This window comes from Rhinolophus hipposideros, assembly GCF_964194185.1.
Source record: "Rhinolophus hipposideros genome assembly, chromosome: 3".
Taxonomy (NCBI): domain Eukaryota; kingdom Metazoa; phylum Chordata; class Mammalia; order Chiroptera; family Rhinolophidae; genus Rhinolophus; species Rhinolophus hipposideros.
The window spans coordinates 39,340,380-39,356,402 of record NC_138049.1 but is presented as its reverse complement, the minus strand read 5'-3'; the positions used below and the strand labels follow the sequence as shown (position 1 = coordinate 39,356,402).

The 16,023-nt window shown below is 38.5% G+C and overlaps 1 protein-coding gene across 8 annotated transcripts in view; it reads right to left on the bottom strand.

Moving 5' to 3' along the window:
• The window catches only part of FAM184A (family with sequence similarity 184 member A), a 106,884-nt gene that overhangs the window by 89,979 nt on the left and 882 nt on the right, over positions 1-16,023 (bottom strand). The window lies entirely within an intron of this gene.

The window sequence follows — 16,023 nt, the reverse complement described above, 5'->3', positions numbered from 1 at the left end:
CCATGATAAGTAAACACTGTCAGGCATAAGAATTATTCCGCACTTCTCATAAACAAAGCACTGTACTAATACTTCAGATGTTTTTCATTATCAATGCTTTGTTAATGAGAGTTGGCGATACTGAATTTTTATATGTCTACTATCATCCACAACTATTATTTTGCCAGAAGAGCTCATTTTAATATTTCCAACAAAGACTTATTTTTGTTTGATATGTAATCTTAATGTAAACTCTTCAAACCCTTGCATTTTTATAAACATAGCCTATTTTACAACTTGCTGCTATATTTACTATGCATAAATCGGTCACTCACAAATCACAGTATAAAAAATCAAGTGTTCCTACAAGAAATACTAAAGGAGGCTATTAGACCACCATCAACAGGGACAACTTGTGGCAACCGAGACATAAAAAGGGGGAGCGTAAAGGCCTGAACTGGAATATGGGAATAGAGAAAGTAAGCGTACTGAAGAAACTGGAATACTCTAAATATCAAACTTTCTTTTACATAAACTTAAGGGTAACCACTCAAAAATCATCCAGAACTGAAATATATACTGTAATAAAAGAAGAAACAGAGGGAAACATCATAGAACACCACCACACAGAAATAATAGACAACAACAAAAAGGAAAAGAAACAATGGAGTCACAGGCTTACCAGAAAACTAAAGATAGAATGACAGGAAATCCTCACGTATCAATAATCACCCTAAATGTAAATGGACTGAACTCACCAATAAAGAGACACAGAGTAGCAGATTGGATCAAAAAACTAAACCCAACCATCTGCTGTCTACAAGAGACAAGTCTCAGCTACAAGGACAAGCATAGACTCAAAGTGAAAGGGTGGAAATTGACACTCCAAGCAAATGGTACCCAGAGAAAATCAGGTGTAGCCATAATGATTTCTGATGAAACAGACTTCAGGGTGAAAAAGATAACAAGAGACAAAGATGGACATTTCATAATGGTAAAGGGGACTATACAACAAGAAGACATAACAGTCATCAATATTTATGCCCCCAATCAGGGAGCACCGAAATATACCAAGCAACTACTAACAGAACTAAAGGGAGAAATTGACCAAAACACAGTTATACTAGGGGACTTAAACACATCATTGACAGCTATGGATAGATCATCCAAACAGAAGATAAATAACGAAATAGCAGCCCTAAATGACACATTAGATGAAATGGACATAATTGACATATATAGAGCACTTCATCCTAAAACATCAGACTATACATTCTTGTCTAGTGTACATGGAACATTCTCAAGGATAGACCATATATTGGGACACAAAATCAGCCTCAGCAAATTTAAGAAGATTGAAATCATACCAAGCATATTCTCTGATCACAAAGCTTTGAAATTGGATATCAACTGCAAAAAGAAAGCAGGAAAAAACACAAGTACATGGAGATTAAACAACATACTTTTAAAGAACGACTGGGTCAAAGAAGAAATTAGAGGAGAGCTCAAAAGATACATAGAAACAAATGACAATGAAAATACATCCTACCAAAATTTTTGGGATGCCGCGAAAGCAGTTTTAAGAGGGAAATTTATATCATGACAGGCTTATCTCAAGAAACAAGAAAAATCCCAAATAAATAACCTTCTGTTACACCTTAAAGAACTAGAAAAACAAAAACAAGCGAAACCCAAGGTCAGCAGAAGAAAGGAAATAACAAAAATCAGAGCAGAACTGAATGAAATAGAGAACAAAAAGACAATAGAAAAAATTAATGTGACAAAGAGCTGGTTCTTTGAAAAGATTAACAAAATTGACAAACCCTTGGCTAGACTAACTAAGATAAAAAGAGAGAAGACACTAATTAACAAAATCAGAAATGAAAAAGGGGAAGTTATCACGGACACCACAGAAATATAAAGGATTATCCAAGAATATTATGAAGGACTATATGCCACCAAATTTAATAACTTAGAAGAAATGGACAAGTTCTTAGAAACATATAGCCTTCCAAGGCTGAATCATGAAGAACTGGAAAATCTAAACAGGCCGATCACCAGTAACGAAATTGAATCAGTCATCAAAAACCTTCCCAAAATCAAAAGTCCTGAACCAGATGGCTTCACCAGTGAATTCTACCAAACCTTCAAAGAGGATCTAATACCAATCCTGCTCAAACTCTTCCAAAAAATTGAAGAAGAGTCAGTACTCCCTAACTCATTTTATGAGGCCAACATTACCCTGATACCAAAACCTGGTAAGGACAACAAAAAAAAGAAAACTACAGACCTATATCTCTGATGAATACAGATGCTAAAATCCTAAACAAAATTCTAGCAAATCAAATACAACAATGCATTAAAAAGATTATTCATCACGACCAAGTGGGGTTCAATCCCGGGGCGCAAGGATGGTTCAACATTCGCAAATCCATCAATGTGATACATCACATAAACAAAATAAAGGACAAAAATCATATGATTCTATCAATTGATGCAGAAAAAGCATTTGATAAGATACAACATCCATTTATGATTAAAACACTTACTAAAATTGGTATAGAAGGAAAATACCTCAACATAATAAAGGCCATATACGACAAGCCCTCAGCTAATCTCATAATTAATGGTGAAAAGCTGAAGCCCTTTGCTCTACGTTCAGGAACACGACAGGGTTGTCCCCTATCACCTCTGCTTTTCAACACAGTGTTGGAAGTCCTCGCCAGAGCTATCAGGCAAGAGAAAGAAATAAAAGGCATCCAAATTGGGAATGAAGAAGTTAAATTGTCACTCTTTGCAGATGACATGATGCTATATATAGAAAACCCTAAAGACTCCACCAAAAAGCTATTAGAAACAATCAATGAATACAGTAAAGTTGCTGGCTACAAAATCAACGTACAAAAGTCCATTGCTTTCCTATATACCAACAATGAAATCTCAGAAAAAGAGATAGAAAAAACAATTCCTTTTGCAATTGCAGCAAAAAGAATAAAATACCTAGGAATAAACTTAACCAAGGATGTGAAGGATTTATATGCTGAAAACTATAAGACATTTTTGAAAGAAATTGAAGAAGACACAAAGAAATGGAAAGACATTCCGTGCTCATGGATTGGAAGAACCAACATAGTTAAAATGGCCATATTACCCAAAGCCATATACAGATTTAATGCAATCCCCATTAAAATCCCAATGGCATTTTTTAAAGAAATTGAACAAAAAATCATCAGATTTGTTTGGAACCACAAAAGACCCCGAATAGCCAAAGCAAAATTAAAAAAAAAGAACAATACTGGAGGTATCACACTCCCTGATTTTTCCTTGTACTACAGGGCTACAATAATCAAAACAGCTTGGTATTGGCGGAAAAACAGACACATAGACCAATGGAATAGAATTGAGAACCCAGAAATAAAACCACATAAATATGGACAGATAATTTTTGACAAAGAAGCTAAAAACATACAATGGAGGAAAGACAGCCTCTTCAATAAATGGTGCTGGCAGAATTGGATAGCTACGTGCAAAAGAATGAAACTGGACTGCTATCTGTCACCGTGTACCAAAATTAATTCAAAATGGATCAAAGACTTAAGCATAAGACCTGACACAATAAACTGCATTGAAGAAAACATAGGTACTAAACTTATGGACCTTGGGTTCAAAGAGCATTTTATGAATTTGACTCCAAAGGCAATGGAAGTAAAAACTAAAATAAACAAATGGGATTATATGAAACTGAAAAGCTTCTGCACAGCAAAAGAAACTATTGACAAAACAATGAGGCAACCAACTGAATGGGAGAAGATTTTCGCAAACAGTTCCTCTGATAAGGGGCTAATATCAAAAATATACAAGGAACTCATGAAACTCAACAACAAAAAAACAAACAACCCAATTGAAAAATGGACAGAGGACCTGAAGAGACATTTCTCCAAAGAGGACATACAAATGGCAAATAGACATATGAAAAAATGCTCAACATCGCTAATCATCAGAGAAATGCAAATGAAAACCACAATGAGATATCACCTCACCCCAGTCAGAATGGCTTTCATCAACAAAACAAATAGTAACAAGTGTTGGAGAGGCTGTGGAGAAAAAGGAACTCTCACACACTGTTGGTGGGAATGCAGACTGGTGCAGCCGCTATGGAAGGCAGTGTGGAGGTTCCTCAAGAAATTACGAATAGAATTACCATATGACCCAGCAATCGCTCTCCTGGGTATCTACCCCAAAAATATAAAAGCATTTCTCTATAGAGACACGTGTACGCCAATGTTCACTGCAGCTTTGTTTACGGTGGCCAAGACATGGAAACAACCAAAATGTCCTTCGATAGATGAATGGATAAAGAAGTTGTGGTACATATACACAATGGAATACTATTCGGCGTTAAGGAAAGATGATATAGGAGCATTTGTGACAACATGGATGGATCTTGAGAGTATAATGCTAAGTGAAATAAGTCAGACAGAAAAAGCAGAGAACCCTATGATTTCACTGATATGTGGTATATAAACCAAAAACAACAAAAGAACAAGACAAACAAATGAGAAACAAAAACTCATAGACACAGACAGTAATTTAGTGGTTACCAGAGTTTAAGGGGGTGGGGGGTGGGTGATGAGGGTAAGGGGGTCAAATATATGGTGATGGAAGGAGAACTGACTCTGGGTGGTGAACACACAATGGGATTTATAGATGATATAGTACAGAATTATACACCTGAAATCTATGTAAATTTACTAACAATTGTCACCCCAATAAATCTAATTAAAAAGAAAAAAAAAAATCAAGTGTTCATTTTCCTGACAGAACTTCATGTTCTTAATCAGTCTGTGTAATGATTTAGCAGAGAAAAATTTAATCCTGTTGTTTCTAAGTATTCAGTCACTTCTAGATTAACGTTTAGACTTTTTAGAAGATATTCAGTTAAAATCAGGTATTATCATCTCAGTTGCAATTCAAACCTCCCTCCTAGAAATCTTTGCCATCCAAGGAGCTCCCTTCCACTTTTCCCCCCGCTTAGGTGTGCCCGGAATGGAATGCGGGGGTGGCTGCATGAAGATTCTGCTTTTTTACTGATGCATATTGAGGGTGAGCAAGTTGCATATCTGGCCAATATATTTTCTAGCTGGTTCTGGAAGGTGTAGAGAAAAAACATATGCCAAGGCAGCTGAAGGCACTGGCAAGACAGTGGCTGATATAACAGCCCAAGCAGTCTAGGAGACAGATAAAAAACAAAGTGAACAAAGGAGGGGCTGATGAATGGGGAGAAAAATGAAGAGACAAAGAACCAAAAGGACTGGAGAATGGAAAAGATTTGAAAAAGGGAGAGAGAGCTGAAAGGTTAAGAAGTTTATTTGTTTAATCAACAAATATTTACAGAATACCTTCCATGTAGTTATTCCGGAGTTTAAGATTGAGAGGAAAATGTGTACAAGCAGCTTGAAAACGTCAAGAACTGTGAGGCTAGAATGGGCCATGCATGGACAGTAACTCTCCGCTGAGGGTGAGAAGCAAGGAGTGGTGCGGGCAGAAGAGCCACTTGGCTTAAACCTCAAGAATTGTATATACGTAAGAGTCTAGGAGTAATGGTGTACTAGTTGCAATGAGAGCTGGAAGAGAGAAGATGTCATCTCCAGGACCTCTCTGGCTGATGAAATGTGTCAGTGGTCACCTGCAAAGGCAGCAGAAAAAGCAGTATGCTGGGAAGAGAGCCAGGTTTTCAATTAAAGTAAGGAGATAGAGTATTTTATAAAGAGACATTTGTTCAGCACGGAATAAGAGTTCTAGAGAACAAGTATAAAAACCCAGCAAGTGTCCAGGAAAAAACAGCACACAACTGCCTGAGGATAAGTTAGACGACACAGGCGCCTGCATCTGGAGCCAGAATTACCTACATCCTCAGAACCCCATTTCTGTCCCTCACAACCAAAGACATGAATTCTTTTCCAACAGAAGCAGTACTTTATGTTGTGCCTCTCTCATCATGGGATCTGGAATTGATGTGGGCATTCAAATAGCTGCCCCATGCTGCCTTCTACAAAAGGCAACATGGCAGTCAGACAAACCGAGGTTCAAATCCCAACTCTTCTGGCAGCGCGTCCTTGAGCAAATGACTTAACCTCTCTAACACTCGGCTTCCTCATGAGTATCAACCTCATGGAGCTATGGTAAGAATCAAAGATCGTAAGAAACAGCATATAATGACTGCTTAAAAACGGTATTTACTGTTATTATTCCAAATCATTATTCTTCCTCCATAATAAAAAATGCCTCTGGCTTTATGACTCATCCTATTAATTAGCTTTATCACTCGACCTGCCTCACATAGTAATAAACCAGTCACTGCCCACCTCCAGTGTAGATTTAGGTGGGACTCACAAGCTTCCCTCCTGTCCCAACCCTGCTATTATCTTCGGACATTTCAAAATGCTTGAGGAATCCACAAGAGCAGACTGACAGTTCTTTGGGATTCCTAACTTTAATAACCTTCACTCCCCTATAAACATTCTCAAGACCTGCACCCTGGATCGTTATAACTTATTCCACCTCAAAGGTCTTAATATAGTCCCTCTCACGCTCAACTCCTTGCCATCACCCAGCAACCTCTGGGCGTTCTCTACATACCAACGGTCCTCCCAACTCCTACATTTTCCCTCATCTATTAGTTCCATCCTAGCCTCACTTCCTTCCCTATAGCACACAACTGATGGTACATTAACCAAACTACTCTCCATCAAAGCAGTTTAACTCTCTTAAACCCCAGTTCTTCTGTTACACCAATCAAGCAAAACTCAAGACTCTGGATTAATCCTTTACTAACCTGCCGTCTCTCCTACATTGGGTAAACAATGGCCCTCTCCACAGGCCTGCACAGAACTTTGCAGAAAACTGCGAAGCATTCAAATTGATACCAAATGTCACATTTATTCTTTTCTTGGGACAACCAGACATCTCGCTGATCCTTTTACTTGTCTCTCTATGGTCAGCTATTTTCTCTTCCTTTCCCCAGAAATTATTTTAAATGTTTTCTACTCTGCTTAAGTCTTCAACCACTCATGATTTTAATCACCACCTATATGCTAATAACTCCAAAATATCTATTTCTAGTATGGATCTCTCCTTTGGCTTAAGATACATATCCAAATGTTGGCTAAATATTTACCAGAGTATACATGGTCATCGCAAATTCTCTGAACTCTCTGTATATCTCTCCCACCAATTCTGCTTCTCTCTTGGGGTAACCAGCCTCTAAAATGGCCCCCAATGAGCTCTGTCTCCTGATACTCAAATCTTTGTGTAGTCATGTCCTCCATTATGGGTCCTCTGTGTAACCAACAGAATATAGCAAAGGTGATGATATGTCACTCTGAGATTGTCATGAAAAGGCTCTGACTTCCATCTTGGTCTCTCTCTCCCCCGACACCCTTGGATCACGTTCTAAGGAGAGGCCCACGTGGGGAAGATTAGTCTCCTACTAACACCCACATGAGTGAACGCAGAAGTGGAACCTCCAGCCCCAGGCAAATCTTCAGCTTGATGGCAACCTCATGAGAGGCCCAGAGCCAGAACCACCCCGCAAGTGGCCTCCTGAACCTCAGGAACTATGTGAGATAGTAAATGTTCGCTGTTTTAAGCTGCTAAATTTAGGGACAATTTGCTACACAGCAAAGGAAGTCAGGATAAGAAATATAAGACTAATTATATGCCAAAGACAGTCGATATTTGAACAAATATAGTTTCTTTTTAAAGTTTTCTTTATGTTGCATAAAGTAAATCCAGAGACTTCCAACCAAATGTGCTGTAGCCTCAGAGAGTATAAGACTTCTAGTTATCTTTAGGTACCTAGACAAAGGCTTTTAACAAATCCAACTCCCACACTGACAGTTTGTACTAGGAAGGAAGTAACTGAAAATATATTTTAAGCTACATATATATACATACACACACACACGACTTTATTTTAACTAAATTAAAATAAATCAACATTATATTTGTAAAGGTTTCACTCCACCCAATAGAGTAATTTGTACATTTTATTCCTTTCTCTGACCTGGAGCAATGTGGTTGATTCAAGTTTAGATTATGAAGATTACAAACACAGAGAGAATCTGACTGTAATTTCATCCCATGCTTATGATTGTAGGTAACTGGCAACTTTGACAAAAGATGAGTATTACTGCCCCCACGGTCCCTTCCACCCCTCTCCCCTGAGGGTGTTTAGGGAGATGGGAAGAGTCAAAGTCACAATCACGTGAGGGTATTTAGGGTGGAAATAAGAGTCCTGCTCACACAGGCCCATGACAATAGCTGACAAACCAGAGCAGGAACTAAGTAAACAGCAGATGCAAAGTTTTGCATCCATTGTTAGATACAGTGGACCCTTATTATTTGTGACTTCACATTTCCAAATTCACCTACTTGCTAAAATTTATATGTAACGTTCAAAATCTAGCACTCAGGCGTGAGTTATAGTGCGGTTGGCCATAAGTTCACTGTTAATTAATAAAAAAAGATGTATTAAACAAAATGTCTTTAAATAGAAATACACCTAAAACAAGGTTACATATTGATTGCTTAATGAAAATGTGACCAGAGGGTGTCAGCAACGTAACCCTGTACTTCCCCCAGAACCTAACTTGACAGTACATAACTGCCTCAAATAATGAGAATCAACTGTTATTTTTATATTTGCTGCTCAAACTTTACTTTTGATAGCTGTGGTCCTTAATAATGTAGAACAGATCTCCATCGGAAGGGAAGACATCCATCAAGACATACTTAATTGTTAGACTACGCCAGCAGAGGCTGAACCAAGGGAGAGGGGTCTGGGGAATGGGTAGAAATTAAAATGTATCGACCTCCTCTCCTACACAAATTATCTCATTTAATCTTTACAATAATTCTGAGATATGCTTTGTTACTCTCATTTTACAGATGTGGAAACTGAGGCTCTGAGAGGTTAAAACACTTACTAAAGGTCACACGCTAGTAACTTGGAAAGCTGAAATTCAAACCGGAGTCTGTGGGACCCACTGAGCCACACCTCTAGCCCAAGCAATGGGCACTCCGCTCTCCCACGGGGACATATGGCTTTGGGCGTGTGTCTCTCAGTCTGCCCATGAAAGACTGAAACCTGACACAGACCCATTAACTCCAGGATTCAGAAGACTGGAATTTACCTTAACCCCCACCTACCCCCGGGCAGAGATGTTACAGAGAAGGTTGTCAACATTATTCTTTAAATTATTCTTAAAAACCATATTAAAGAAGTTGGAAGGCACTAGCATAGTTTATCTAAGACAATCAGATATATAAATTCTACCCAAAACAAACCAAACAGGAAAAGTTGCCCACAATTCAACATTTAAAATTTGTCATATTAAATTAATCCATTGATTAAAATGTCCACCTACTTTATTCTGGTCACATTTTCACAAGTCAATTGGAAAAAAATGAGAAAAATATATCATCTAAAAATGGCATAGTAAATGAATAGTGCTAATTAACAGTGCCCAGCACAGTATCTTTCATGCACTAGGCAGTCAACAAGTTTCCCAACCACGTGTATCTACATCTGTCTGTACCAACCCCATGTACTCTGTTTTAGTTATGTTTCAGTGCATCTTCTTTTGTTACTCCGAGTAGACCATTATATAAAACACACACACACCTTTCTCTCAAAATCACACATACTCTGTATATGTAGTGTTTCATTAGGCATTCTTATTCTAAGAATAAGAATAGAATACTATTGAATGTTTCGGTTATGAAATATTTTTTGAAACAAACGAGATTCTGTTAGGACTGTGCTTAAGGAAAATCAGATGAAAAATGCAAATACCTGTGAACCTACAGATACACATTCAGCAGAATCAACAAAATCTTCTCAGTCATAAAGTTCAATGTCTAGAATATATAAAATATTCAAACTGCGCTTCGTTTTATAAGAGACATGGCAAACAAAAAAGTAACCAAAATTCCTCAAAAACAGAAGTTCAGCCTTTGCCATAGGATTAGCATAAATGTGGCCATATCTCCCCTCTCCATTAATGATGATGGGAAATTACAAATTTACCAAAACCACAGTTACAGACTGTACAACCTATTAGAAATCCAGAGGTTCTGCAGTATATGGCAGAGGCACACTGGTTTCACTCTCATAAAAAGTCTGTGATTCATATGGTAAGTAAAACATGGTTCCAACATGAGAAAAAACCACCAACAATTCTGTGGCCTCTTAGGAACTGAACGAGTAATACTAGTTAGAAAGAAGGCCAACACAGGGCAAAGAGACCTGCTATGACAGCTACCCCTCTCCTGCACCAATCCAGAGACCTGGGTTCCTGTTCAGGTTCTGCCAGCGACAAGCAGTGTCATCTTCAAATGACTTCAAATGACTTTGGGCCCTCAACCTGCACACCTATAAAATGAAAGGGTTAGGATCTTGTAACTCTAAAGGCAGCACGCCCGGGCCCCCCCTTTTTTTGACAATTGATAAATAGTATATGATGCTTTTGTGCCCAATAGTAAAATATAAAAAATTAATTCAAACCACTCAACTCTGACTAAAAGATTACATCTAAGCTACTACATAATAGAATGGCAAAGCCGCAATGTAATAAAGGAGGGGAAAAAAGATGTTGCATTTAGCATGCGCTCAGCCAAAACAACCCAAGTCATAACCAAAAATGAATATTATTATGAAACAGTATCTAGGTCATTCAAACAAACCAACTAGTGAAAAATCAATTGTATTTAATATACAGAAAACAGGATTGTTTGAGAATTTCACTGGTTTTGGTATTATATAAACACATTCTGGATTGGGATATATATAGTAAAAGCAGAGTTAGTATTAAATGATTGATTTGAGACATTATCGTTTGCTAGGAATCTGCTATATCAGTTACCTACATTTTGAAATGACAAATAATATTTATGTCTTAGACAGAGTGCTTTATATTTTTATTTTTACATCAAAAATGTAAGTATATAATGAGATGATATGACTTTTTGAAGCAGTTTAAGAGGAAACCAATAATCATTTAAACATTTAAGAGAAATTGAAGTCAGATGAAATGATCTAGCATTAACCCGGAAGAGTAACAGATACAATTCCTCAGAATTGTTTACTGACTTTCCCTCCTGTGCAGCAAAATTACTTGGTACACTATCAGCATCACCACCACCACCACCACCACCACCACCATCCTCAATAAATATTTACTAAGCTTTTATGCTACGTGCAAAGCACTCATATTAAGGTTACATGAAATATAAGATACAGTCTCTACAGCTGAGGAACTTACAATCAAATCAAAAGGACAAGGTACATTTATAAACACAATAAACAGTATTTTTCAAATTTGTATTATTAAGTCTCAAAGAAGTACAGACAACAAATACTATAGTAATTCAGAGTAAGGCAAACCCAAAAAGGCCCAGGTTGGTCACAGCAGCTTTCAAGACGGACAGAAAAAGAGGACAACACTCGATGCTAAGCACAGAAAGCATACACTACTTCCTGCTCTTTGGAGCCTTATACTAGTTCTGTCAGTGATAACCGGACTGATCCATATTAAAAGTGCAGTCAACTAAAGAGACATTGGATGAACAGTGAACATAACAGGATATTAAAAGGGAAGTTTCTACTGAGAACCAAAAACAATCAATCTTCCAAAATTTCCAAAGGAGGGAGTCTAAAGAGAGGAGTGTTGAGGCGTGTTACCTTCAACCCCCAACACCAATGAAAGAAGCTTCAAGATTACAGAGCGGAGGGTTAGAGAAGGGTTCCTTGGCGAGAGCTATGGAACAAGAGCCCTTGCCTCCAAGGGGGAGGGTGGAGGTGGATGTTTATCCCTCACCTAAAGCCTGGGGGAAAAGGCTTTAATGGGACCACTTCAAGAGCCTGATATTATCATGTCTCTCACACATTGAAGAACATAATGGAACTAGCTCCTGATTCATACCTGGAAAATCTAAAGGATGAAAAGCTGGATGAAGAGGAATGTGAAAGCAGAAGAGAGCTGGCTGAATTGCAACCACTTCCAGAGTTTGCCCAGGCAAAGAAAGAGTACTCCCTACGGAGCATGTGGGTGGGCCCTATGGGAGAGACAGAGAAAGCTGGTATGGGTCACCTAAATCCATCCAGGAATGTTACCTGAAGCTTGAACAGACCTCTGCAAAACGAACATGAAGGTCCTGCCAGATCCCCGAGGCTTAGAGGAGTAAGCAACCAGCCAGAATACAGAGGCTTTCTCACTCTCTAGCAACCTGAGGAAGGAATCTCTAGTAACTGAGGTGGTAGGTAGAGGAGCCACATTTGCTGCTGCTCTTTTCTCTCCTTTCTTCCTCCTACAATTTGGGAGGAGTCAGAAACCAAGACTGGTGAGACAAAGCAGGAGTAGAAAAGCCAGGTCAGAAGAAAAAAGCCACTGAAGCCCCCTTCCCCAATAACTGACTTTCCCCTTGCAATAGGCAGAGGCAGGGAGTGGGCATGGGGAGGAACTTTACGCTTAGTTCAGTTTGGTGTGGGGTTTTTATTTGTTGGTACCGGACATTCTAATAATCCAGATCTTTGCAACTTAGTTACTAAAGGACAATTTTCATTATCTAAAAGTAACTAGAAAAGTCAAGTTGATCCACCGGCCAACCTCACAGAGTAAATTGAAAGGAACTGTAAATGACAAAAATAAAGTTGTTTTATAATCACATCCCACAAGTGCTGCTTTTTTTTAAAAAACATTTATTATTTATTTTTAAGTAACTTATTTAGCTAGTGCGCTATTGATGGACATTTAGGTAATTTCTATTTTTTTTATTGGGGAAGGGGAACAGGACTTTATTGGGGAACAGTGTGTACTTCCAGGACTTTTTCCAAGTCAAGTTGTTGCGTTCAATCTTAGTTGTGGAGGCTGCCGTTCAGCTTCAGTTGTGTCCTTTCAGTCTTAGTTGTGGAGGGCGCAGCTCAGCTGTAGGTCCAGTTGCCGTTGTTAGTTGCAGGAGGCGCAGCCCACCATCCTTTGTGGGACTCGAGGAATCAAATCGGCAGCCTTGTGGTTGAGAGGACGCACTCCACCAACCAACTGAGCCATCCAGGAGCTCAGGGGCAGCTCAGCTCAAGGTGCTATGTTCAATCTTAGTTGCAGGGGGCGGTGCCCACCATCCCTTGGGGGACTTGAGGAGTTGAACCAGCAACCTTGTGGCTGAAAGCCCACTGGGCCTTGTGAGAATCGAACCGGCAGCCTTTGGAGTTAAGGGTTAAGAGCAAGGAGCTCCAACCGCCTGAGCCACCCGGCTGGCCTTTCAATCTAACGCACTCTGAAGAGTCAACACAGTGGAGAGTAGAGAAGTACACAAAGGGGATCTTATAAAACAGAAGTCAACCTATCCAGCTTCTCTGCCTATGCTGAGATGGTTCAGTTATTAACAATTCCAGAAATGTGCCACAAAGTGATTCAAGAATCTATTAGTAATTCTTAAAATTTGACATGAGCAACTTAAATATAAATGACTTGCTTTAAAAGGCAGACTGTGTCTTGCTACTGCTGTATTTCTAACACTTAGCAAAGTGCCTCTTACATAAAAGGTGGTTCCAGAGATGGCTGCTATGTTAGATTCTTAGGAAACAGAATTTGAACAAATACATCTGCAGCTGAGACTGCTTTTTAGTTAAAAATATGTTGAGACCCACTCTCTGCAAAATTATACTACAGATTACTTTCATCCTTATCCTTTCATAGCCTGCTGAATCTCTGAAAAATGCATGTTGTATTTTTCAATACTACTACAACAATGTAGAATAAATGTGAAAAATTTAAACTTTCTAATAGGAAAAAATTACCATCCACATTTTTAAAGAGTTTAGCAGGAAACTCTCAAAACAGTCACATAATGCTATTAAATGCAGAGAGGAGCATTTTTAAAATATCAGTATTTTACTAATATTTTGTTTGCTGGCTTACTATCTTAGAGAGTTATAGCATCAATCTTCTTTTAAAGACTAGAAAACGGAGGCTTAAGATTGTTGAGTGAACAGCCAGTGGTCATACTGCTAGTAAGTGGCACAGCCGGAGTTTTAAGTCAAGACAGTGTGTCAGATTCCCAAGCCATGCTGACGATAATGCTAAAGAGATGAGCATACTGACTCATTCCAAAAGAAATAAAATCCTATTTAATGTTATCTTTATAATGTCTAACTTTGAAGTATAAGCAATTGTCAAGTTCCAAACTATAGTTCTGGTTAACATACTTATGCTGATAAGGATTTATAAATAAACTCTTCATAAGTGAAAATTCTATATAGCAAATACCAGTCTAACAATTCATATATTACTCATGATATCATTCTTACGATACAGTATTTACAATGTGGATGTGACCGTAAAATTTGACAGTTTCTAAAATGGTACATGAAGGAGGCAGGTCTTACTGTATATTTCAGAAACTGAAGGGGTTAGTCCTATCAGATTGCGTCTTTCCCACACCTTATCTGAGAAATAACGCTAGATATTTCAGTGTAAGTCAGTGTTTTTTTCAACCTAGAATCATCCCCCCACGCTCACCCCAGGAACACTTGGCAATGTCTAAACAATTCTTATTGTCATGACTGTGTCTGTGGGCAGGGGTTGCTAATGGAACCTACTGGGTAGCACCAGAGATGCTACATAGGACAGCCCCGCCCGTTCCCAACACTGAATTACCCAGTCCAGAATGTCAACAGTGCCGAGGTTGAGAAACTCTAGTATAAGGGATTAAATGTCTGAGGCACTTAACAGAGCGAGTGGTGCAAGTGTTTAAATACTGTAACCATAAACACTAAATCAGGAGTCCCCAGTTACACTCAGTAAAGATTAGGTGCAGCACTCAAGCTGTGATGAGAGCACTGGCCTGGGGACAGCCTCCCGCCTCATTAGATTTGAGGTAGGTAGTGGAAAGAGAGAAAGTGACAGCAATTTCTATCAATATTCCCACTTAAACAGTTGTGCTACATTATATTTTTTCTGGAAATTGAAAAAGCATAAGTAAAAAGAAAAGTAGTGTGCTGGAGAGATGAGAAACTTCTTTTATAGAACTGTACACAGTTCCACTACCATCTTATTGAAGGTTTTTATTAGTTAGAGCAGGGCTCTGTAGGATGATGTAAAATAAAAACAATGGATGTTGTGGACACACCATAAGAGAAGATCAGAATAAATAAATATCCAGGTGCTTAATTTTGGACATCAGTATTCTGAAGATCAAACACGATTTCAGGAACCCTAGCTTTTAGCTCCCAAATGTATAAATGTTTTGATGGTATAGTATCGTTCCTTCTTGTACCTTACTTTCTCTGAATTTGGGGATCCTGTGTCACAAGAGGACACAGTAAAAACTGGACACACAGCACCCTCCTAGACAGTGCTGATATAAAACAAAAAGTCTAACTTTACAGAATGGTGCCTTGTTTTGCATGGTTGAGTACGTATACCCACCCTCTCCTTTGCTCTTTCATTTGATTCCTCATTCTTTAATCTTTTTACGTTCTTTTTTCTACCCTCAATCACATTTCTTCATCAAAATATTTTTACCCTCTTTTCATCCTTTTCACTCCCACTTCCTTCTTTTCCTCTCTTGAACTCTGTTTTCCTTTACTTTCTCAAAACTGCTAAGTAGTAATGGAATTATATAATGAGAATTTTGTGGTGAAAGAGTCAGACTTTAGAGGTTATCTAGTAAAAAAACCCCATAATGAGCACCTCTCTTTAGCATACCAACAAGGGTCCTAAAAACTGGTTTGCTGATTGAGCTTAAATGCTGTAGGGTCTATCACCCTTATGAACTGTCAGACCACCAATCACTCTTCTCACTTAATGGATATTGAAAGATTGCTCCCGATATCTAAACAGGACAATATAATCAATCTAAATTCCTCTTGCTTCACAGATATCAACTCTTTCTCATTATCAACATTTACTAAACTTGTAAACGCTTGCCATCCAAGTACCGTCCTAAAACAACAGTTGGCCAAATTTGCAGGCTATTTGCTCT